The sequence below is a fragment of the Panthera leo genome, chromosome D3, assembly GCF_018350215.1.
Source record: "Panthera leo isolate Ple1 chromosome D3, P.leo_Ple1_pat1.1, whole genome shotgun sequence".
Taxonomy (NCBI): Eukaryota; Metazoa; Chordata; class Mammalia; order Carnivora; family Felidae; genus Panthera; species Panthera leo.
In genome coordinates this window covers 12,324,991-12,349,613 of record NC_056690.1, presented here as the reverse complement: position 1 = coordinate 12,349,613, position 24,623 = coordinate 12,324,991, and the positions used below count along the sequence as shown (strand labels likewise).

General features: G+C 50.9%; 1 long non-coding RNA gene across 1 annotated transcript in view; it reads left to right on the top strand.

Moving 5' to 3' along the window:
- LOC122203766 overlaps positions 1-23,335 on the top strand; it is a 57,600-nt gene extending 34,265 nt beyond the window's left edge. The window contains exons 3-5 of the long non-coding RNA XR_006195328.1: positions 11,130-11,307; positions 14,424-14,585; positions 23,018-23,335. This is a non-coding gene — a long non-coding RNA (uncharacterized LOC122203766). The remainder of the gene's footprint in view (positions 1-11,129; positions 11,308-14,423; positions 14,586-23,017) is intronic.
- The last annotated feature ends 1,288 nt before the right edge of the window (positions 23,336-24,623 follow it).

The window sequence follows — 24,623 nt, the reverse complement described above, 5'->3', positions numbered from 1 at the left end:
CCACATTCACTAGGTATTATTATAACCGAGAACGTGCTAGGTCCAAGTCAAGGGCAAGGGTAACTGCGAGTTTGTACGCGAGCTTTGACAAACCATCTCAATTAGAAATTCCTGTCCTGCATTCTATGGATTTTGGAGGGATTCGTGGGTGTGGATCCACTTTAAGAGACCATGAAGCCCGTGAAATGATACGTGGAAATTTGTATCTACTTCATTTGGTAGAAGGCATGTGGCTTTTATCAACGTTTCGAAGTCGTCAGAAATCTCTCCCTGCCTCGTAGCTGACTCCCCATGTCCTGGAGCAGCCCATTTACAGCAAAGCCCTCACCTGCTTCTCAACCTCTCTGTTCCATGACACCTCGTATCTGTGGCATTCTTGTTCTAAGAGTATTTCCTTAGTTGGAGAGAGACGGAAAGAGAGAATCCCAAGCAGGCTCCACACTGTCAGCAAGGAGCCCGACGCGGACCTCGAACTCACCAACTGTGAGATCACGACCTGCGCCAAAGTTGGATGCTTCACCGACCGAGCCGCTCAGGAACCGTGGTGTCCGTAGCGTTTCTGCAGAGCTTTACGTAAGGACGTCCCTTGGCTTTCACCTTGATGTGTCAGCCTGTCTTTTCAATCCATTCCTTTCTATGCTTCTTCATCACCATCCTTCTTCCTTTATTTCTGAGAGCGACAGAAGCTAATCTTTACCGGGGGCATGGTCCTGCGTGCCAGACTCTTTGGACTATGTGCCTCACTCAGGTATGCCCACAGGGCAATAAAGCACAATATTCACCAAAGAATATCATCCCATATCGCAGGGGAGAAAACTGAGGTACTCTAAGCATGCCTTTTCAATACACGATGCTGGGAACGCTGGATGGCCACGTGCAAACGAATGAAGTTGGACCCTCATCCTGCACCTCGTACAAAAATCAACTCAAAGTGGATTAAAGACTTAAACAGAAGCCCTGAAACTGTAAGACTCCCAGAAGAGAACACAGGAGAGAAACTTCTTGATGTTGGTCTTGGCAATGCTTTCTTGGATGTAACCGCAAAAGTACAGACAGCGATAGGAAAAACAGACAAGAGCCTACCTCCAACTACGAAGCTTCTTGCCCCCGCCCCCCACCCGGGGGACATGATCCACAAAATGAAAAGGCAGCCTGCAGAACGGGAGAAAATATGTGCAAACCGTATATCTGATATCCAGAATATATAAGGAACTCCATTCCAGTAAAACAAAGAACTCCATTTTAAAAAGAGCCAAAAGAACCGAAGAGACCTTTCTCCAAAAGAGACACGCATGCGGCCAGACGGCGACACGGGAAAGTGCTCGGCATCACAAATCGTCAGGGCCGTGCAAATCAAGTAGGGGGAGGAGATACCAGCTCGCATGGCTTAGGATGGCTATTAATTAAAAGCAAACAAACACAAACAACAAAACCCCAACCAGACTCAAGGCAACAGGGGTCAGCGAGGACGGGGAGAAAGGGGACCCCTCGTGCACGGTTGGTGGGTAATGGATATTGGTGTCGCCACGGTGGGAAAACAGGACGGAGGGTCCTCAAAAAGTAAAGATACGACTACCCTGTGATCCAGCAGCCCTACTCGTGGGTATGTCTCCAAAGAAATGGAAATCAGGACCTCGAAGGGATTATCTGGACTCCCAGGTCCCCTGCGGAAGTATCCACCACGGCCAAGACCCGGAAGCAACCTAAATGTCCATCAGTGGCTGAGGGGATAAAGGGAATGTGGTAGTCACAGGCAGTGACGATTCTTCAGCCTTAAAAAGAAGGAAACCCTGGGGCGCCTGGGTGTCTCAGTCGGTGAAGCGGCCGACTTTGGCTCAGGTCACGATCTCGCGGTCCGTGAGTTCGAGGCCCGCGTCGGGCTCTGTGCTGACGGCTCGGAGCCTGGAGCCTGTTTCGGATTCTCTGTCTCCCTCTCTCTGACCCTCCCCCGTTCATGCTCTGTGTCTCCCTGTCTCAAAAATAAATAAAAAAAATTTAAGAAAAACAAAAACAGAAGGAAACCCTGCCATTTGTGACAGCATGGATGGATCTGGAAGGTATCCCACTAAGTGCCGTAAGCCAGACACAGAAGGACAGCTCCTACGTGATGCCACTAAATGTCGCCTTAAGGGGCCACACTCACTGGAGCAAAGATGGCGGTTACCAGTAGCTGGGGGAGAGGGAAGCGGGGAGGTCCCGGTCAAGGGTACAAAGTTTCAGATACACGGGATGAAGAAGCCCCAGCCGTCTACCGTCCAGCACACTGCCTGCAGCAAACCAACCTGTAATACTGAAACATTTGCTCAGAGAGTAGATCTTGTGTTAAGTGTTCTTACCTAAATAACTAAATAATAAGATGGGAGAAAGAAAGGAAAAAAAAAAAAAGGTGTAAGCTTTCCAGTTAAAAATCAATGTAACGGCAGTGAAGGATGAAAAATTTGACCATCAAGGCTATTTTAAGTTTCCCACTAAAATTTTTTTAATCTTAGGGGCGTCTGGGTGGCTCAGTTAAACAACGGACTGGCTCAGGTCGTGATCTCACCGTTCGTGGGTTCGAGCCCCGCATCGGGCTCTGTGCTGACAGCTCGGAGCCTGGAGCCTGCTTCGGATTCTGTGTCTCCGTCTCTCTGCCCCTCCCCCACTTGTGTTCTCTCTCTCTCTCTCTCTCTCTCTCTCAAAAATAAATAAAATGTAAAAAAAAAATTTTAATCTTAAATATCATCTAATAAGATCCCTGGTTGGAGTACCTTATGTGCCTAGGCAGGATACTTCTGTTAAAGCGAGTAATTTTGTATTATGTGTGTGGGAGTGGGCATTTTCACATATTTTGCCTTTTCGGACTCTGTGACATTAGCTGCCTAGGCTCTGTGTGCTTTTGAGTTGGCAATCTCCTTCTTAGGTCTTGTTTTCCATAAATGAGATTGTATTTAAAAAAAAATTACTTGCCATTCCAAAGAGAGAGGGAGAGAGAGAGAGTCTTAAGTGACTAACAGAGGAGAGAGTCTAAAGGTCTCCTTCTGCCAAAAACCAAATAGGAATTCACCAAGGGCAGAATAGGGAAAAGGGTATTCTAAGTCAAGGGAACAGCACATTCAAAGGCCCTAAGGCAGAAAAGAGTTCAACTGAAGAGCTCGCAAAAGCTCAGTGTGGCCCGAGCTCAGAGACGGGTGGGGGGGGGGGGGGGAGAGTGCGGGGCGTGGGTTGGGGCAGCGTTAGGGAAGGTTACATGAGCCAAAACTGGGCTGCACTGGAAATCTGAGATTGAATCCTAAGCGTCACCCTTGTGCTTGGAGCAGACGTGTGACACGGTTAACAGGTGCACCTTCGCCTTCAGCAAAAATATCAGAGCTCGGGATGGAGAGGGGCAGATGATGAGCCAAGAGTTCAGTTCAGATCCACTGGCCTTGACGTGTGCCCATGACCCTTAGCTCTTGGCGTTAGGCTTACGAGGACAGTAGAGACAGTCTGAGTGTGGCCACTTCCTGAAGGAAGGTCCCTACTTTGAGTGGACGTCTGCTGAGGGCGGGGCCAGAAAAGTGAGAAGTCATCATGAAACTCACACGCTGCTTTTTTTTTTTTTTAATTTTTTACTGTTTTTATTTATATTGGAGACAGAGGCAGACAGACAGACAGACAGAGCATGAGCAGGGGAGGGGCAGACCGAGAGCGAGGGAGACACAGAATCCAAAGCAGGCTCCAGGCTCTGCGCTGTCGGCACAGAGCCCGACGCGGGGCTCGAACCCACAACCTGCGAGATCGTGACCTGAGCCGAAGTCAGACGGTTAAGGGGCTGAGCCACCCAGGCGCCCCGAGACTCACATTCTTCTGAAAGAAGCCAGACTGCACTTAATGTATCTTGCTTTATCTCCTCCCACACGGAGCTGTGGGCATTTAATAACGTATCAGGCATTCACCAAAGCTCAGGGATTTCCTGGGTAGCAGGCACCTGATCTTGCGTGGAGTGGGGTGGGTCTGGGTACAAACATCCCAGCGCCCCTCTCCAGGGTCCCGTGGTATAAAGTTGGAAGCCACGGAACCAAGGGGAGGGGGCAGGCTGAGGTTTGGAAGGAAGGGACCTTCCTCACCTATTTACCGCTTACGTGACCCGGCACATCCTAAACGCATACTTGTTACGCGTGCAAGGTGGTCAGGCCTTCACCTCTGTCGGTTTCATCCTTACCGAGACTGGTTTTCAGATACATCATGCACGCGATTTCTCCGCTGAGGCATGAAAACAGGCAGGAAAACACCTGACCAGACAGGTGGCGGCCGAATTTGGCCCATGCGCAGCCCTTGCCAACTCCTATCTGGTTTATAACTCAAGGCCCTCAGGCTGCGGTTAATTCTGGGATAGTCTGGTGGTCTAGAGTACGAAGCAGCCTTGACTTTGAGACATCAACGCCGCCCTACGAGGAGCGGGTTTTGGGAACCCCCACCAGAATACACCCCAGCCTGGTTCCGGTGCCTTTTCCCCTGTGCTCCTTGGGTTTCTTTCTGTCGGAGGATGTGATTTCCGGATGGCTTAGAGTTTTCTTCTAGAAACGTGCCAACGACGACGGAGCGTTCTCTCAGGGTGAGAATGATGTCCCCCGGGTGCTGGCATGGTAATGGGAATACACGAAGCATTCACCTCATTACGAATGGTTCGCCTCCGCGTGGGGCAAGGATGTTGAGCCCTGGCCCGGGATCTCTGCTGTAGGAGGACTTAAGAAAAATCTCGGTGATAAAATGCTTGCCTGGAAGATCCTACATGTAGGTGGGGGCGGGGGGGAGAAGAAACATCCTTGTTCTCAAAGGTGAGCCTCTGGGCGCTCACAACCCTAGTGAGGAGTGTTTGGTTATCGGTCAGCTGAGAGAACACAAGTCCCTTATCCTGATAATGCCTCTCTGGCCTTTGGAACCATGCGTAAACAGCTCTAATGTTTACTGGGGCTTCTGCTGTTGCTTTTTCTGAAAGCAAGTGAGTCCTAAACCTAGGTGAATTTTTTTCTTCTCCTTTAGTCCCTGGAAGCTTGGATCTGGGGAGATTTGTTTGGCAAGCTGTCTCTGGGTGGGGGGGCTGGGTAGCCTCCAGGGCTCAGACCGGCTTCAGGGAAACACAGGTCAGCAGGTGGGATGAATTTAGCACATCAAGCAGCCCAGCAGAGAGGGAGGGAGCAGTGGATTTGAACTTGGATGGGTCAGGACCTTGCATAGGCACAGATAACGAAGGTGACCGCCCACGGTTTCGGAGCCCTTCCGAGGGCCGACATCAGTCTAAGCATCTGGCATCTATCTAGTCTTACTTTATAGAGGATGCGGCTGAGGCCCAGAGAAGTTGAGTAACAGGTGCAAAGTCCCCCAGCTCGGGTGGTGGGAGAACCGCAATTGGAAACCCGAGCCGGGGCTTGTAACCACCGGGCTCAGGTCACCCCGGGGTATCTGCTTAGTGTTTGTCCGGCTCCTTGCCTCACTCTTGCAGGGACCTCTTGGGAACCTCGTGCTAACTTCACTCCCGCTGCAGTGGGCAACCTGGGAGAGCTCGTGCCCCGGAAAGGGAACCACGCCCCGGGTTTGTCCCCCTCTTCCTTAAAAACGATCCCTGCCCTACGCCTCTGGTTTCCGAGCTTGCCTTTGCTGCACGCCGCAGGACCTCACCTGACGCACTGACCACGCTTCAGGCGGATTCGACCTTCTGAAATCCTCTTTTGGTGAAATCTCTACTCTCTCTTCCCAACTCGGTCCCCCTGCGAAGTCGGCCAGAACAGTGACTCAGAGCCCGAAGCCACGGCCTCCACAGATAACAGGCAAATGAGTACGTGTGGCTGCGTTCAGATAAAACTGGGAGAGGGCTGGTTTTGCCCTGGGGGGGGGGGGCTGTCGTGCGCTGACCCCTGGTCGAGAGTCGTCTGTGGCCCTTCCCCGCCGATCAGTCAACGTCTATTAAATGAATGAGCCAATCTCCACAGCGAAAGGAACCAGCTCGTGGAGAGCAGTCACGTACCGATCGCTGCAGAACTCAACACGCTTTTTCAGAATGACGTAGATCAGTTAGGAGAGCCTGGGCCTATTAATGGTGGGCGAGGAAGGGAGTGAATGAATGAGTGAATAGAAGCCACAGTCCTGATGGTTTCGCCTACCCAGCGCCCATTTGTATTCCGAGGAAAGGTGTTTTGTTCCTGTTGTCTTCGTCGGGCACCAAAGCCTCCCCAGACTCGGGGGGGGGGGGGGAATAAACCAACCGTTTTATTTGGCAACATTGTGTGAGTCAGGGTTTGGTCTGAGGACGGTGCTGATAGCAGGTATCTGCTCGGGGTCATCTGATGTCTTAACTGGGCAGAGTCTAATGGCTGGGAGTGACTCTACAGGTGGGGAGCCGGGCTCCTTTAGAAATGCCTTCCCTGGGCATTGCGGCCCGGGCTTCCTCACAGGCTGGTGGCCTCAGGGCTGGCTGGACCTCCTGGGTGGGCTCTCGGGGTCCCAGCGTGAGCGTCCCAGGGGGCCAGCTGGATCGCTCGAAGACCTAAGCTCTGAAGTCGCACGGTTTCACTTCCGCCACACTCTGTTGGAACTCCGTTGTCCAAAAGCACGCACAACCCACCAAGATTCAGAGCGGGGGGCGGCTCAGACCCCACCGCCGGAGGGGACCGTGGCAAGGCCGCACCGTCGAAGAGCATACGGGATGGGGTGCCTGGGTGGCTCAGTCGCTTAAGCGTCCTCCTCTGGATTTCGACTTGGGTCCTGATCTCACTGTTCGTGAGATCGAGCCCCACGCTGGGCTCCACGCCGACAGTTCAGAGCCTGCTTGGGATTCTCTCTCTCTCCCCCCCTCTCTCTCTGCCCCTCCCTTGCTCACGTGCGCGTGTGCTCTCTCTCTTTCTCTCTCTCTCTCTCAAAATAAATAAAAATAAGCTTAAAAAAAAAAGGAGCGCATGGGATATGAGGTATCGCCATGGTCTCATTGGAAAGTATAATCTACTATCCAACTTCAACCAAATAAGTTGGTCTAAGAGGGAGTTTCTGGCTCTGGAGACAGATCTGTTTCATCACTCCTGGAATCAAAGTCTTAAGACCGCCTCCTGGAGAAACCATCTGCACGACAGCTCCGTCCAGTGTGAGATCGTCCCACCGAGACTCACAAAGGGGTAGAAGGCACAGCAGGTAGCAAAATGGCCGCCCAAATATGGCCGAGTCGTAACCCCTGCCACAGGGGACCGGGGCTCCCTGACACACAAGGGCCTTTGTAATGCGCCCATCTCGAGATGGGCGATGATCAGAGGGAGGCAGGAGTGTCAGAGTCAGAGAAGGGAAGGGGTCGGCAGAAGCAGATCACAAAGGCTCCCTCTCCAACAACGGCACAGTTAGCTTTGATGATGAGGACGGAGCCTGGAGCCCCGGAATGCAGGTGGCCTGCGGGGGCTGGAAAAGGCACACAATAGACCCCCACCCCCACCCCGGAGCACCCAGAAGGGACAGAGCGCTGTCCTGCTTCTTAGTTCAGCGAGACCCGCGCTCTGACTTCTGCCTTCCAGAACCTTCCGCTGCCTTGGATTCTCGAACTTTCTCCGCACGGCCGTCCTCGGAACTCTGCGGACGGGCTGTTCCCTCGGAGGCAGCCCGAACCTGGAAGCTGGTTGCAATGGCTTCTGAAGCTTTACCCAAGATGGCCTCGATATTTAGGAGAGAATGTTTCTCACGAGAAGATATGGGGAGGGGCCTGTCTGTGCTTCCTCATCGAAGTGGTTCAAAGCCTTGCTGCTCAAAGTGTGGTCCCCAGACCGGAAGCTGCGTATCTTCTGGGCAAACCAGCAGGGGATACAGAGAATCTCAAGGCCCGGCCCACACACACCAAGTCAGAGGTCTGCATGGTCGAAAGATGCCCAGGAGACTGATGTGTGTGCTAAAGTTTGTGATGTGCCGTTTTAGAGATTTGACAGCACGGGCCCAGCTCTCCAGAAGTCCTCAGAGAGAGCATAGAATGGTCGTTTCCTTTTTTAATTTTCTTTATGGTTTATTCATGTTTTGACAGAGAGAGAGAGACAGAGCATGAGCGGGGGAGGGGCAGAGAGAGAGAGAGAGAGAGACGGAGGGAGACACTGAATCCGAAGCAGGCCCCGGCCTCCGAGCTGTCCGCACGGAGCCCGACGCGGGGCTCGAACCCACGAACCGTGAGATCATGACCTGAGCCGAAGTCGGACGCTCAACCGACTGAGCCCCCCAGGCGCCCCTGTCTTTCCCTTTTTAAAAATAAACCAGAGGTGGGTCCGAGTGTGAGCAGGCAGGCAAAAGCAGAAGGTGTGTCCCCCGGTCACCAGTGCTGGGGGTCTGATTCTTGACGCCCATGAGGCTTAGCAGTCACTTGATGTTTCCAGGCCGAGCAGAAACCACACACCTGTGTGTTTTCTCCAGCAAACACGTACAGAGAGAAGTTCACGGTGTTCTAGGAAAGGAGCCGGAGCAAGGCTCCCTCAAAAGGGTGGATGAACAAAGGAATACTCGTGTTTCCTTCAAAACGGTCCTAATTTGATTTCTGTGCAGTGTCGCCTGGGGACATCACAGGCACTCAGAAGCTCAGAAGCTGGTGGTTTTTTTTTTTTAAAGTCCTACAAGGTGGCTGCTTCTGTCCAAGTTCTCCCTGAGGAAAGCCACACCGATAGTGTGTTTGTGAGTCTAGGAACACACACGTGGAGCGTGTGAAGGAAGGAGGCGGCGGGCGAGAGGAAGGGGGACAGCCTGGGGGACTTCTCAGACCAACACCCGTTGCTTAGGGCCTCGGCAAGACTCTGCTTTGATTCCAGACCCAATGCGTGTCCATTTCGGAAATGGATTCGGGCTGAAAACGAGAGAGAGGAGGTGTGAGGGATCCGAGCGGGAATTCTTGAGAATGAGAAAGTGCCAGCAGCAGGAAAGAAAAGGGGGGGGGGGGGGGAGCGGGGATCCTTCCTTTGTCTCGGGAGGAAAATTGCTCTCATGTTCCATTTTCCCATTTCCTTCAGCGACACTGCGGGCAAGTAGGAGATTTGGATACTCAGGGCTGAGAGTTGCGTGTAGCATTTTCGTTACAGACGTGTGGAAACTGGACGGTTGGATTGTTGGCGTTGGGTTTTCTCTAATGGGGTTAAGACCCTTTCGGGGACCGTTATTCCGCCTGGTCTGTAATTATTCAAAGTAACGAGAGAAGGACGCTTTGATTTGGAATTATTTGAAAAATGGACTATTTTAAACAACACGCGGCACACAATCAACGTCGGGTTTGACCTCACCGATTACGCAACCGACCAAGCCAATTGACCACAAAGCCCGGTATGTAAATACACAGAGTCTTCGAGACGCCAGGGTTATGAATAAGTTGAGAGACACAGACGAGTGGCAGACAGGCTCTGAGAGTCTCTCCGAGGCGCTGGGCTGAAGGATTTACACGCATTTTCTCCCGTGCCGCTCAACAACTTCTCACAGTGCGTGCGATGTCGTGTTCCGATTTGGCCGACGAGCCGCCCTACGGTGAGCTGAAGCCCATCTCTCGGGGTTCGCAGGGAAGCTGGGGCTCAGGTCAAACCAAATCTGAGTTCCTCTCCCCGAATTCCCGCCACAAACCCTCGGGGTGGTGGTGGTGACCCATTTTCCGGATAAAGAAACTGAGAATCGGTGACGGAGTTACTCAGCCGTCAGGTGGCAGAGTCTGGCTTCCACCTGAGTACTCTGATCTCAGCGCTAGACCTTGTCGTGGGCTGAGGTTGTCCTCTTGAGGAAAGCCCTTTGTGCTGATGAAACGGTTCCCTATCTTGACCAGGATGCCGGTTACGTAAATGCACGCATGTGATAACATTTCATGGACTTCTGTATACACCACACAGGCACACACACGTACGTGTGAGAATTGGCCAAATCTAAATAAGGTCTGGACCCGACTTACTAAGCCCTGTGGCCGATTTCCTGTTCTTGACAATATATTATGGTTCTGTGAGATATTATCATGGAGGGGGAAGCTCCGTGAAGAGTAAAGAACTCTCTGTACTATTTTGCAACTTCTTATGAGTCTTACCAGGAAAAAAAGAATGGCCTTCAAAATCTTTGATGCTTCTCCAGTGGAAAGATGGGATCTCTGTTTCCTCCCATTGAATCTGGGAAGGCTCTATAATGACATATGGAATCGGGGGCGGGGGGCGCACAGGACAGATCGCAGGCTCGGTTCTCGAGAACCTGGAAACCTCCCTGCCTCCGTCTCCCTGCACTGGCTCTAAAAGTCCTGAGCCACGGGTGTGGCCATTTTAGTCAATGAGCCCGGATGAACCCAGCCTTCCATCCGTCCCTGCTAAACTGCCAGCCCCAGGGGAGTAAAGCTCCAGACCAGCCCATTCTCCGGCTGATGAGCACCGAGTGACGTCCATCAACACCACACAGGGCGGAAAAATGCCCGGCTGAGCCCTGCTGAAGCTCTTGACCCACAGTAGCCAGGCTTATTGTGGGAGATCAGTCTGTAATGTCTAAAAATGTTGACTCGCTCTCATTGTGTCAATTACACTTCAAAAAAAAAAGTTCTTGAACCATGAAATCGTGAGACATAGGAAAATATGGTTGGAAGCCTCTAAGTTGTGGGCAGTTTGCTATGTAGTAACAGAAAATAAGATAGACTCTTCTCAGTTAAAGAAAAACAGGCAAGGCTGATGAAAAGTGGCTCGATGTGTGGAATTAGATGACGCGTACAGTAGGCATGTTCCTTCCCCTCTGTTGGCCTCAATAACACTGGCTTCACCTGGGGGCGCCTGGGTGGCTCAGTCGGTTGAGGGTCCGACCTCAGCTCAGGTCGCGGTCTCGCAGTTCGTGGGTTCGAGCCCCGCGTCGGGCTCTGTGCTAACAAACAGCTAGGAGCCTGGCACTTGCTTCGGATTCCGTATCTCCCTCTCTCTCTTTCCCCCTCCCCTGTTCATGCTCTGCCTCTCTCTGTCTCTCAAAAGTAAATAAATGTTAAAAAATTAAAAAAAAAAACAACTGGCTTCACCTTGAACATCGCCTCCTCCAGGAAGCCTCCCCTGATGTTATAGTCCGGATTAGATGCCTCCTTGTGTTCTTCCCCTTCTCCCCCCGGGGTCAGCAGGCATGAGAAGTATCCTGATGCTGTGCTGTGTTTATTTCTCTCTCCCTCCCACCAGACAGCGAATTCAATGAAGTCAAAGACGGATTTTGTCTAAGTCATCACTGCTCCACTCTGCCTAGGACATGACCTTCAGGAGGTGGTTGTGGAATGAATAAATAAAGAGGCAGGTGCCCTCCAGAATCCTGCTCAGCTCTGGCCTCCTACGGTTCTTCATCCCTGGAACTTTGGGGCAGGTGAGAAAGATCCAGGTGTCTCCACCTCGCAGGCACCAGCTTTCTCGCTGGGACTCCCAAGATCCTAAGTCCACATATCCATCTGCTGGGCAACAGCTCAGAAGCAGCAGGAGCTGGGAAGGCAGAGAGATGAGAGGTGGGCCCGCCAGTCCCCCACCAAGCCGGCGTCACCCTGCCTTGGTTATTTTCCTGCTCAGCTGCTTTAGCCAGAGGGGGGCCATCACCACAGGCTCCTGCCTCCTCAGTCATCTCCGTGGGAGGTCTCTAGTCCCTCCCAATGTTTGCCTTTACATCTGCCTCTATTCTCATTTAGGCTCTGCCAGGGGGGTGATCTGGCTCGTCCCGGGCTGCCCTTGACAATCCCAATCACAGCGACACAACAAATATTTACTGAGCATTACTCTCCCAACAATGCTCTGGGCTGGACCAGGCGTCAGCCTCCGGGGGCTGAAGATCTCAGTGGGGTGATTATCCTGTGGAAGCGGAGGGATGGTGAAAGAAAACCGAGCCACGGGCATGCTCCTGAGAAAGTGCCATGGTGTGCCCGAGCCAGCAGCCAGGGGCTTGCGAGCGCCGATTGATAAGCATTTAGGAATTTCGTGAGCCACTTGTTAAACCATCAGTGGCTTGAGGTTGGCCACGGTGGGAACATATATATTGAGAAAGTCAGCACGCACTAGAATCCAGCACCCTGACACCAAATTCACCTCCCCTTTCTGAGGCCCTTTCCCTACCTGAAAAACGGGAATGAAAATCCTTATCTTGAACCATTTCCCAAGTATTGACGCAGAATGGAGCTTGGCACCTAGCAGGTGCTCAGGAATTACTAGTTCCCTCTCCAGCCCTCTCTCTCCTTCCTGAACTAATATTGAAAGTAAACAATGGCTTCAGTTTTCCTTTGGATTTATGGGTTGATGAATAAATGTCACTGAGCAGGAAAAGAATACACATTTTAGGGTGAAGCATGGGACTGTTTCCGAGGGACTGTTTTCAGCTTTCCCAGGAGAGATCTTAAAACTTTTCAGGAGCTTCTGTCACCTCGGCATTGATAAGGGGGCAGGAAGGATAAGATCAGGGAGAGAGACTGAGGGGGTCAACATTTGAGGGGCTGGGTAGTTTTGCAAGTCGCCCCGTCTGGGACAAGGGTGTGCCCATGGTACTTCTGTTTGGTCACTCATGCATCCACTCAAAAATATATTTACCGCGTATCCCAATAGGCCAGCCAATTTCTGTGCGAGACTCTGGGTCTGCAGCTATGAACAAATGTTTTCCCTGCCTTTATGGAACCTAACGGGTTATTGGTGAATAGTGAATACAATCATTAAGACAAGTGAAGAGAAGGGCACAGGTGTAATTTAAGGGAAATGCAGGTTACCGTGTGGGCATGTAAGGGGTGGGGAGGGATTTCGGTTGGAAGTTTCAAGCTTCTCTAAAGAAGTGACGTGTAAGCAAAGATCTGAGGGGATATGGGTTTGTTTTGTTTTGTTTTGTTTTGTTTTGTTTTGTTTTGTTTTGTTTTTCAGGCTACGGGAAGAATATGGCCGACTCCAGGATGGCCCCCATGATCCCTGCCTCCTGGTGTCTGTGCCCTTGAGGGTGGGCAGGACCGGTGACTTTCTCCATAGCTTAAGGCAAAAGCAATGCGATGTCCTTTCCATTATTATATTATGTAAGACTGTAACTTCTGTCTCGGAAGCCGACCCTTTCTTTTGCTGTCTTAGCTTATGTGCGCAGATGAGAGGGCCGTGCTGGAGAGTTCCACGTGATAGGGAATTGAAAGCAGCCTCCAGCCAATAGGCAGCCAGGAACTGAGGCTCTCAGTCCAACAGCCCATGAGGAGCTGAATCCTGTAAACAGCCCAGTGGGCTTGGAACTGTGCTCTTCCCTCGTTGAGCTTTCAGATGAGACCTCAGCCCTGAGTGAGAAGTTGGTTGTAGTTTCGTGGGAGACCCAAAGCAGAGGACCCGGCTAAGCCAGGCTCAGACCCTTGACCCGCTGGGAGATAATAAATGTATTTTGACCCTAAGCCACTAAGTTCGTGATTAATTTGTTATACGGCATAGCGCCCTGATATGAAGAGGGAACAGGAATTTATTCCAGGAAGACAGAACCATATATGCAAAAGGGGGTGAAATAAAGACAGTCAGAGCGCTGGAGGAAGGACAAGCATGTTGGTGTGACCGCAGTGAACATGAGAGCAAGAGTGTGCTGAGCTGTGAAGCAGGAAGGTTAGCCCAGGCCACGTCCCACAGGCCCACAGAAGCCACAGAACAGATTCTGGCACTAATCCTGGGAACTCTGGGGAGTCAGTGAAAATTTCGCAACGGTGACCTTGATGAAATCTGCCTTTGAGAACACCACTCTGGTTGCAGTGGAGAATGGAATGGAGGGGGGCACAGGTAGATGTGGGGAGACCCCCTTGGATGACTAAGAAACATGCCACGGTGGCTTGGGCCCAGAGTTGATGGTTGACTCACAGAGAAGCGGACACTTTCAAGAGCTATTTTGGAGGTGGGAGGGCCCGGGTTTGATGACAGAGTGGACACAGGGAGAATGAGAAGTAGAATCATCTGTCGAAATGGGGAAAAAGGTTTACGGTTAGAGTTATTTTTAAGGGAACCAGAACATTCTGGATGAGTCTGGGAAGATTCGAAACGGCAGCGGAAATCAGTCTTTTGATCCCAGCTTCTGTCTGGGTCATTCTGACCTCCCCTGAGCAAGGCAGTTGAGGATTTGCCTGGCTACTGAGCACGATTAACACACTATGTAGACATTTGATTAGCGTGTGAAGAAGGACTGGCTGTAGAATAAATCTCCATGTCATTTTATTGCTGCTAATTATTTCATCTGAAAACACTCAAGAGTGTGGCTGCACATTTATCGGAGGAAAGTTATTTATGTCCCTGGGGATAGAGCCAGAGCTCAAAACGATATGGATTTATTGTGAATGTATGAAGTCCTTTACCATCCTGTTGTAGACTTGAGAAATGGAGTATTGCAAGATGTGAGCGTGGGGGGACCATGAAATTGAGTGGGCTTGTTCTATTTGGGGGGGGGGGCATTCATTCATTCTCCCTTCATTTATGCATCCACGCTGTCTTTTCCTTCTTACATAGAAATCACTTGGAAAAGCTTTGATGACCATCCCAGAACGTCGCCTAACTTTTCCGTGCCTTGGTTTCCTCCCGTGTGAGGGTTGATGCCACACATCAATCTGGACCCAACTCTTGATGGAGCCAAGGCTGATCTCCTACTGAACACAAGCCCCAGGAAGGCAGGTATGTGGGCAGAGTCTTCACGGCTGTGTCCCCGGTGACTTAGGAAACTGCCTAGCTCGCTATTTATTTGCTGAATAAATAAATGACATATGTATACAGCGTATGATGGCCCTTAGAAAATGGCGGCCCCCTTCTTTCTTTTCTTCTTTGCTCTTCCTCCCCTGCTCTGTTCCGTTCCCCTCTTTTTCACCCTTCTCCTCCAGTATCTGCTCTTGGGTTTGGGAAAAAGAAACCAGAAAGCAGCTCTCACTACTGGGTTTCTGATTTGCTGTTGGCTTGTCCAGCCTACGTATCATCACGTTTCTTTCTTTTCATAAGATCAGGGGATCATCACTTCTGGGGAGACCTGGTTAAACTCAGCAGTAGAAACCAGTGCTATGGGGGGTGGCCCAGTTCAGTTCTTCCTTTGAAAGTATATTTATATTTTGGGAGGTGGTTGATGAGTGTGACAGTTGTTCCTTGGTTCAGATGTTATTTGCCTCAACTCATGGAAAATGAGAAGTGACCTGAGAATTGAGAGGGTGAGCAGGCTATACTTTAATTTTGCTGCTTCTCAAGATGGGACACATATACTTCATTTATCCACCCATGCATCCATCCATCCCTGCATCTATCTGTCCATCTACTTAGGTATCCATCTACTGTACCGTCCGTCCGTCCATCCATCCATCCATCCATCCATCCATCCATATGTACATCCATCCATCCACTCACCTCTCCATCCACTCTACCATCCATCTATGCATGCATGCATCCATCTATTCACTTATGTATCCAACCACTTTACCATCTATCCATCCATCCATCCACCCACCCACCCATCCATCCAACCATCCACTCACCTCTCCATCCACTGTATCATCCATCCACCCACTCCCTCACTCACTCACTAGTTCATCCATTTTTCCATTTAAGGGACATTTGTTGCACATCTGCTCTATAATCAGCTTCATGCTATGACCTAGACCATCCCACAGCGATAAAAACGGATACAGGTTCTTCCTCAAAGGAGCTCACCGTTTAGTGCGGGTAATTCACAGGCTATCGCGGAGTAGAAAATTCTGCGCGAGAAAGGTGGCAAAGCTTTCTGGCACGTGATTTTACTCAATAGTAAGTAGGGAAAATACTGTTTTTACTGTAAAGGAGATTGACTGTGAAGTAGAATCCAGAGGTCACTAGAACTTCCAAGATAAAGTGCAGGACTTCAAAGGTCTTTCCTCTTGAATCGGCCTCTTGGGGCTACTTCTCAAACCAGAAGGGTCTTCTCTACGTTTGGGGACATTTCTGGGGAGAATTTTATTTTTTTTTAATTTTTTTTATTTTTTTAATTTTTTTTAACGTTTTTATTTATTTTTGAGACAGAGAGAGACAGAGCATGAATGGGGGAGGGTCAGAGAGAGAGGGAGACACAGAATCGGAAGCAGGCTCCAGGCTCCGAGCTGTCAGCACACAGCCCGATGCGGGGCTCGAACTCACGGACCGCGAGATCATGACCTGAGCCGAAGTCGGCCGCTTAACCGACTGAGCCACCCAGGCGCCCCTCTGGGGAGAATTTTAAAAGCACTATCAGGAAAGGGGTGGCAATGAGCTTTTGAAGACAACGGGGGTGAAACTCCCTCACTGGATATTAATCAACGAATAGTGATTGTGTCCCTTCTACGTGGAGAGGTCTCTGCTGGGCATTGTGACATGGGGAGAATGGCAGGCATATGTGAGCATCTCAGCTCATGCTTCCTCCTCAGAACTGTCCCTCCCTCCCACCCTTTCTGAAGCAGTAAACTGAGGCAGGCATGCCTGCGTTAGGGGCCCTGTGACCCTTATCTGATTCGTCCAAGTGTAGTCCAGAGGCACAGTCAACCCAATTCTTCACGTTGGGGAATTGATCCAAGAAGCATGAGTCTAAGGGGGAAGGGACAGTCTGGTCTCCAGGGTTGGGACCAGAGCCCCCTGATTGCAGAAGGAGCTGCTCGAGTCTTTAAACGCAGCTGGTGGTCAGAGGGAGAGAACCCAAGGTAGCATACAGCAGAGATGGGCGGTATGTGTCCCTAGAGAGAGGGGCTGGCGACCCGTGGGGCTGGGCTTTACTTCTTCAAGTCGACTTTGTTGAGATTCTCCTGATTTTCATAATCCCCTTTTGCGTTAGCTAGCTTGTCTGGGTATCTACTTCTTAGCATCCTCATGAAATACAGGAAAAGTGATCAAAAAAAAAAAAAATTCTAGGAACACGATTCCTGCCCTCGATGAGCTTACTAGCTAAACAAAATGATGCCAGTAATCGCAACAGCAATGACTAGCACGCTCTGAACTCGTGCTATATAGACCACGTCCCTTGCAGGATCACAGCTGAGCCTCACAGCCCTCTGTAGTACCCAGGGTTGTCACTGCCATCGGATTAATTAGGGACCCGGACTTAGGGAGACCCGGCTACTCCCCTGCAGCCCACACCATTAGCCACTGATGGAGTCCGGTGTGGATGTGGGCAGTCTGTCCCGGAGCCCTCTCTCTTACCCGATATGCTTTGCTGACCGCGTGGAGAAAGAAGGGAGGCGGGACCAGAGAGGATGAGGTGAGCGGCCGATGAATGAGAGGCCCTCTAGTTAATCAGAGGAGAGGAAATGTGACCGTGGGCTGCTGTCTGGCGATGAGCAGAGAAGGACCCGGAAAGTAAGTTTCGGGGCTCGGGGAGGGCCGCATCTGTGAAGGCACACTCAGTCATTTCACAATCAGTGAGGTGGATTTAGGACGCTGATCGATAGAGAGCCCTGAAACTGACACGGTCTTTAAGGGAGACGTTTTGGCCGCAGGCATCGGGACCCCTAAAAAGGCCCACGGTGTTCAGCAAGCTGCTGCCACGTTGGCGGATGTTTCACAAAGTCATCTGCGGGCACTCAAAGCTGCAGGTGCAGAAGACGACCACCGAAGCCATATCTATAATGGCAAAGGATTGGCAACACCCTAACGTCCAGCGTGGGGGACTCATCAAAGTGGGTAACAACCACATAGCGACAGGGCGTCGTTGCCTTTCGGCTCCAATTCCATCCTTCTAGGCTTGGCTTTGTGATGCGGAGGCTGGGAGTCTGTGAAACGTTCTACCGGCAGGTGGCTGGTAGGGATGATGGAAGGCGGGAGGAGGGAGGAACTCGTTCCTTCCTGGTCGCCTCCTGTCCCTATCAGATCACCCCGGCCGCAGTGACTATTTCAACGTTTTATTTATTTTTGAGACAGGGAGAGACAGAGCATGAACAGGGGAGGGTCAGAGAGAGGGAGACACAGAATCTGAAACAGGCTCTGGGCTCTGAGCTGTCAGCCCAGAGCCCGACGCGGGGCTCGAACTCATGGGCCGTGAGATCACGACCTGAGCCGAAGTGGGATGCTTCACCGACTGAGCCACCCAGGCGCCCCCGCAGTGACTCATTTCAGCAGCAGCCTGTGGATCCACTTTGCAACTTTTCTACCCTGTCGGAGCCAGCCAGGCTCTCTCTGCGCTCCCTCAAAGGTACCCGTGCCAGCCGGGCGGTACCTGTCCTCTGGGGTCTGGGTCTGGGCTCTGCCGGGACTTCCCAACTGAGCTGAATGATCTCAATCTCTTCCTTTCATTTTCCCCGTCTTTCCACAGTTACCATCATGTGATGCCTCACCACGCTCTGTCTTCTCTCTTTACCGTCGCTGGTCACCACTTAGCATGACCCTCATCCTGCAAGACGGCGAGTGAAATGGGCTGCCTGGGTGGCTCCATCGATTAATCGTCCGACTTCGGCTCAGGGCATAATCTCGCAGTTCGTGGGTTCGAGCCCCGTGTCGGGCTCTGTGCTGATGGCTCAGAGCCTGGAGCCTGCTTTGGATTCCTTGTCTCCCTCTCTCTTTGCCCCTCCCCCACTCATGCTCTGTCTCTTTCAAAAATAAATAAACATTCGAAAAGTTTTTTTTAAAAAGATGGCTTGTGAAGCAATTTTGAAGTGATAGCCAATGAGCTAATTACCCACCCCCCCCAGAGCGAGGACAAACAACACAATGCCTAATATATCTCAATTAGATTATCTCTGTTAAAATAACCAGTAGGCTTTCTGTCTCCAGCCTGGACCCTGACCAGCAATGTGAAAGATAAATAACATGTGACCATGTTTACTTTCTACTATGAAATGGGTAAAAAGCGGGAAGTAAAACCATAAGAACGATATGACCAGAACCTTATCTTCTTTTCCTTAGCCACTTTTTTTATATATAGATAAAGTCTCCATTTTCACTGAAAATTTAAAAAAATGGGGCACCCGGGTGGCTCAGTCGGTTAAGTGTCTGACTGTGACTCAGGTCATGATGTCACTGTTGGTGAGTTCTAGCCCCGTATCAGGCTCCGTGCTGGCAGGTGGGGGCCTGGAGCCTGCTTCGGATTCTGTGTCTCCCTCTTTCTGTGCCCCTCCCCTGCTTGCTCTCTGTTTCTCTCTCTCTCAAAAATAAATAAACATTTAAAAATATATGAAAATAAAAATTTACAAAAATTATTGACATATAGCATTATATATGCATCATATAGCAATGTATAGAATGTTGACATATAGCATTATATTGGTTTCAGGTATACAACATAGTGATTCATCTATTGATATCTATTGATATATAGATATCGATATCGATATATCAATATATAGATATCGATAGATATCAATAGATGAATCACTATGTTGTATACCTGAAACAATATAATAGGTAGATATCTATCGACATTGATATATAGATACATAAAGAGTGAAATAATTCTTTTTTAAAAAAATTTTTTTAACATTTATTCTTGAGAGACAGAGAGAGAGAGACAGAGCGTGAGTGGAGGAGGGGGCAGAGAGAGAAGGAGACACAGAGCCTGAAGCAGGCTCCAGGCTCTGAGCTGTCAGCACAGAGCCCGATGTGGGGCTCGAACCCACGAACCGTGAGATCATGACCAGAACTGAAGTCGGACACTTATCCAACTGAGCCACCCAGGCGCCCCGAAATAATTCTCAATAAGCCTAATTACCATCCATTAACGCACATGGTTACAGTTTTCTTTTTCTTGTGATGAGAACCTTTAAGATCTCCTCCTTTAGCAACTTTCAAATGGACTCTGAAGTATTCACTGTAGTCTCCATGCCGTGCATTACATCCCCAGGACTTATTAATTTTATAACTGGAAGTTTCTACTTCGGAGGGCGCCCCTCCACCACCGCTGATAACCCCCGGTCCGTTCTCTGTGTTCAAGAGGACCTTTTTTTTTTTTTCAAGCATAGAGAAAAAAGAATGAAAACAGATGTCAAAAGTAGTGTGACCAGTGGCGGCCTCCGATGGCTGGCACGCAGCCCCAAGGCACGGAAACCCCCTAAGGTCACACTTGGCTCGGTCCTTCCCCTGCCGCGTCTGGCTTGGGACACTTGGGAATTTTTCCTACTGTTTTCCTCCCCTGCCTGCCCTCTTTAGAGGCTCGGTGGGGTCCCGGGCGCGGTCCACGCCATCAGCGAGCATGGGAAGACCCTCTTTGATGTGGGCACGGTCAGGGAAGGAACCACTTCTGCAGGACCCGAGCCTGGCAGATCTCAGGTCCCATTTCCATGGTAACGAAGTGGCAGAGGCTGAATGTCTGATTTTGTTTGGGGCTGTGGTGGCCGCTAATTACAGGCAGCTCTCTGTGTCCCTTTGCTCTCCCTTAGAAAGGTCTCTATTTATTTGTTGGCAAGGTTTATTTACCGCCCCCCCGCCCCCTTTTTGGATTTTATTCTCTCTCCTCTTCATTCACTTCACCCTTTAGAAAAAAAAAAAAAAATCTCTGTTGTAGCTGGGGGGGAGGAGGGGGGTATTTGCTTTCCTGGTTGTTATGGAGATGAAAAGCCAGATTACAGAGCGGGGGCTCCGGAGAGGAAGAATGATCAGCGGGACCCAAGGTAGCCCTTGGCCTGGCTGGATAGGGGTGCGAAGCAGAAGAGGCAGGTTGGGGCCCCCAGGAGAGCACAGGAGGTGAAGGCAAGTGCGAACTGAAGAGGCAGCCCCCGAGGAGGCGGGTCAGGCAGGAGGCTCAGGAGCGGATTCCTGAGAAGACTCACGAGATGGCCAGGGGCCTCTCTGTTTGCAATCGGCTTGTCTTCATCGCACGTTTGGAGTTGCTGGGCGATCCGGCTTCCTTCTTTCCGAAAGCGCGATCCGCAAACTTTTCTGCTTAGGAGGCTGCCCCAGCCTTTGGGGCTTTGGTGAATACCTCTGGGGGAAAACCCTTGCTGCCTTGCCCCGGGACCCTCTGCGGGAACCCCTCGGGGGGCTGACGGGCGGTGACGGCAGGACGAGGTCTCAGGCTAGCCCTGCCCCGCCCAAGATGGTAGCTGGATGACTATGGAAATTAACGAACGTGAAATCAAAGGGAAAATGCAGTCCCTTCTAAGTACCTTCCGCTCAGTTTTTCTGTAAACCCAAAATGTCTCCGAAAAATAAAGTCTGTGAATCAAAACTCAGTACGGTACCTCCCTTGCTCTGTTTCAAGTGCTCAATAACCACATGTAGCTGGTGGATACTGGGTGGGAAAACTCAGACGCAGCATGTCTCCATCATCACAGAAAGTTCTGTTGGAGGACTTGGGTCTAGGAAATAGCAGACCTTTCTGGACTGGGGTGAAAGGAAACCAATGCCTCATAGCCATTCACTCATTCATTCGTTCAACAAATATTTACTCTTTGCCAGGCTTAAGATTTGCTTGACACAGGCAGCTCCTGTCCTCATGAAGCTTATATGCTGGTATATAATAGTAAGGGTCCAGGGGCGCCCGCCCTGGTGGCTCAGTCGGTCAGGTGTCCGACTTCGGTCAGGGTCTTGATCTCGCGGTTTGTGAGTTCGAGCCCCACATCCGGACCTGTGCTGACAGCTCAGAACCTGGAGCCTGCTTCGGATTCTGTGTCTCCCTCTCTTCCTATCCCTAGCCCGCTTGCTCTCTCTCACAAAAATAAATACACATTTAAAAAAAAAAGTGTTCCATAGATATAAATAGAATTTAGCTCTGGAGAAAAATGAAGCAGGTTAAGGGAGATTAGAGAATGCTGGGTGCTAAGAAAGTGGAGAGGGGTCTATTTTATTTTATTTTTTTTAATGTTTATTTATTTTTGAGAGAGAGTGAGCAGAGAAGAGAGAGGGAATCCCAAGCAGGCTCCATCCACTCTCAGACACGGGGCTGGAGCCCACACAGTAGTGAGATCACGGCCTGAGCCGAAATTAAGAGTTGGATGCTTAATCAGCTGAGCCACCCAGGCACCCCGAGAGGGGTATATAAAGGGCAGTCAGAGCTGGGTCAGCAGGAAGGTAACAACAAAAACAACAAAAAACAACAAAAAATAAAACACAAAAAAAACCAAAAACAAGAACAACAAAACGAAAACGAACACAAGAACACTCAAAAAGCAAAAAATCAAATAACAACAACAAAAAGATTGCAGCTTCCAAGGGCAAAGAATTCCAAGCAGAGGGAACCACTGTGCAAAGGCCCTGTGGAAGCCTGCTGGAGAGTTTTGAGCGGCTGGGTGAAATCATCTAACTGGCTCTGAGCAGGACCCCTCTGGCTGGTGAGGGGAGAATGAACCAGAGGGGGAAGGAGAGAGGTGTCTCAGAGAGATCGGTGGGGCGGAGGGGTGGGGGGGTTGCTGTAATCCCGGTGAGAAGTGACAGCCGCTCAGACCGCGACAGGAGCAGTGGGAGAGGCAAGAAGTCGTCAGATTTCAGGAGATATTTCGGAAGCAGATTTTTCTGGTAGGTTCATGTGGGATGTGAGGAAGAGAGGGGTCAAGGATAGTTGCAAAGGTTTGAGGACCTGGAAAGAGAGGGTTTCCTTTCACAGAGATGGGAAAGGCGGGGGCAACTGCAAGGTGGGGAATGGTCAGGACCTCAGGACCTTAGCTGTGGACGCACAAGTCCAAGATGCGTGGCGAATATCTGAGCGATGGTCTCAAGTGCCACCGGTGTTGAATAGACAAGTGCATTCGCTCACCAGGTGTCTGTCAGGACTTAGTCACCCTGGGCATAAGAGACTGACAGTAGCTTCATTCTTATTTCCAATTTTCTTTGGTTGATCATTAAAAAAAGAAACATCTTCGGGGGCTCCTGGGGGGCTCAGTCGGTGAAGCGTCCGACTTCGGCTCAGGTCATCATCTCACAGTTCGTGACTTCGAGCCCCGCGTCCCGGAGCCTGGAGCCCGCTTCCGATTCTGCATCTCCCTCTCTCTCTGCCCCTCCCCTGCTTGCACTCCGTCTCTCTCTGTCTCTCAAAAGTGAACACACATTGAAAACAAACTTCAAAAGAAAGCCAGAAACATCTTGTTTCTGCCGTTTGTATACCAGCTGGCAAATCTAACGTCCACACTGAGCAGACAGACGCGTGGCTAACAGGTTCCTTGATTCTACCGCCCTCACCCCCCCTCCTTTTTTTTTTTCAGTTCATCCCGTTCACAGCCAGACGCCAAGGGGGGCACGAAGAGCCTGGAATGCCGGCCCAGCCCTTGAGAAGCTGACACCTGGTAGGAGTCGCCACGACCCGGAACAAAGCTCTTGGACCTTGCACCCATCCAACCTGATTCCCCAAACTGGCTCCCGTACTCACCAGGTCCTTGTCCTGGGGCCATGCACTTGGCCTCTCTGAACTCATGTGCTCGTCTGTGTAATGGGCCACCTGATATCAGCGCCGAGGGCTGTCGGCAGGATTAAAGCAGATGCGCACAACCGCTCCAGCACAATGCCTGACACGCACAAGGGCTCACTTAGTAAGTGGTTGTGAGGATTAACTTCACTGTTCGCGAGCGAAACAGGCGCGTAATGGGAAAGATCGTAGCGTGTGGGGTCACGTGCTTACGCGAATGCTTGCTGTGAATGTAAAGAGGGTGATACGTGTAAAGGAAGGGGCACAGCTCTTGGCTCCTAGGACCCGCTCGGTCAATGTCAGTGGCCGCTATTTGCGCGGCAACGCGGGGAGCCCGGGGGAAGCTCTCCGGAGGAAAAAGAGAATCAGAGGGGACGCACGCATTCGAAATCAGGGAGAGGAAAGCGCAAAGCCAAACAGAACAGAACAGAACAAAGCCCTTTTCTGGGTCTGTAGGAAGGCAGCCCAGGCCGTTCCCCGTCTGGTGTGGACACATGGTTCCGATGTTCCCTGGGAGGATCCTGAGGCTCTTCAAGCTTTCAGGCTCCCCAACAAATCTGCTTTGGCCGAGGCAGGGCAATGGGGGACATTTGGGGAGGGATGTGGACGTGCCCGGGGTGAATGTGCTTGGGGGGCTGTATTTTTATCAAGGCACGTTTAAGCGAACTGGAACCTTCTCTTCCCAAGCCCACGGGGGCTTTGACATCATCCCAGATGCCAACTCTAGACCTTGCAGGAGCCGGGCAGGAAGTGAGCGCCTGTCCGAGTCCCCCCCGGGGCGGCGTAACCAGTTCGTAGGCAAAGTTTCCCCCGAGCTGGTAAGTTGCCGAAAGCTTCCACTAACTGCAGCCTTGGCTGGCTGGGAGCTTCCCTGTAGACATCACCAGGAATCCAGAAGCGAAGGGCTAGGGGTGAGTCATCTCCCTTCCCTACGATGTGCTCAAAGCACCTCACTTGCTCGGTCGGGGATAACCCTCTCAAGAGTGAAGAGTGAGCCTTGCTCTCTGCGCCCTCGGCGAATAAGCGGCCCCCTGTTGGTTCTCTTAGCCTGGTGAGGCAGACTACAGGCATCTTGCAAACAAGTCAGGCAACCCCGGGCTGTGAACCCTGGCCCTGCTACTTAGTAGCTGAAAGCGAGTTGTTCAAGTCCCTCTTTCTGGATTTCCTCTTCTTGCAAAACGAGTTGCAAACAGTTAACGTCTATGAATGGCAACGTCTAGGTCAAAGGCTCTTGTAAGGCTTGGATGCAAATACATGTGCCCTAATACTTAAGTAGCCAATTAGGCATTGTTCTGAAGGCTCTACCTTCATAAATTCCTCTCCTCTTCCCACCGCCTCTCTAAGGTAAGAGCTGTTAGCCTCTCCATCTTACAGATGGAGAAAGAGACAGAGAGGTGAAGACTTTC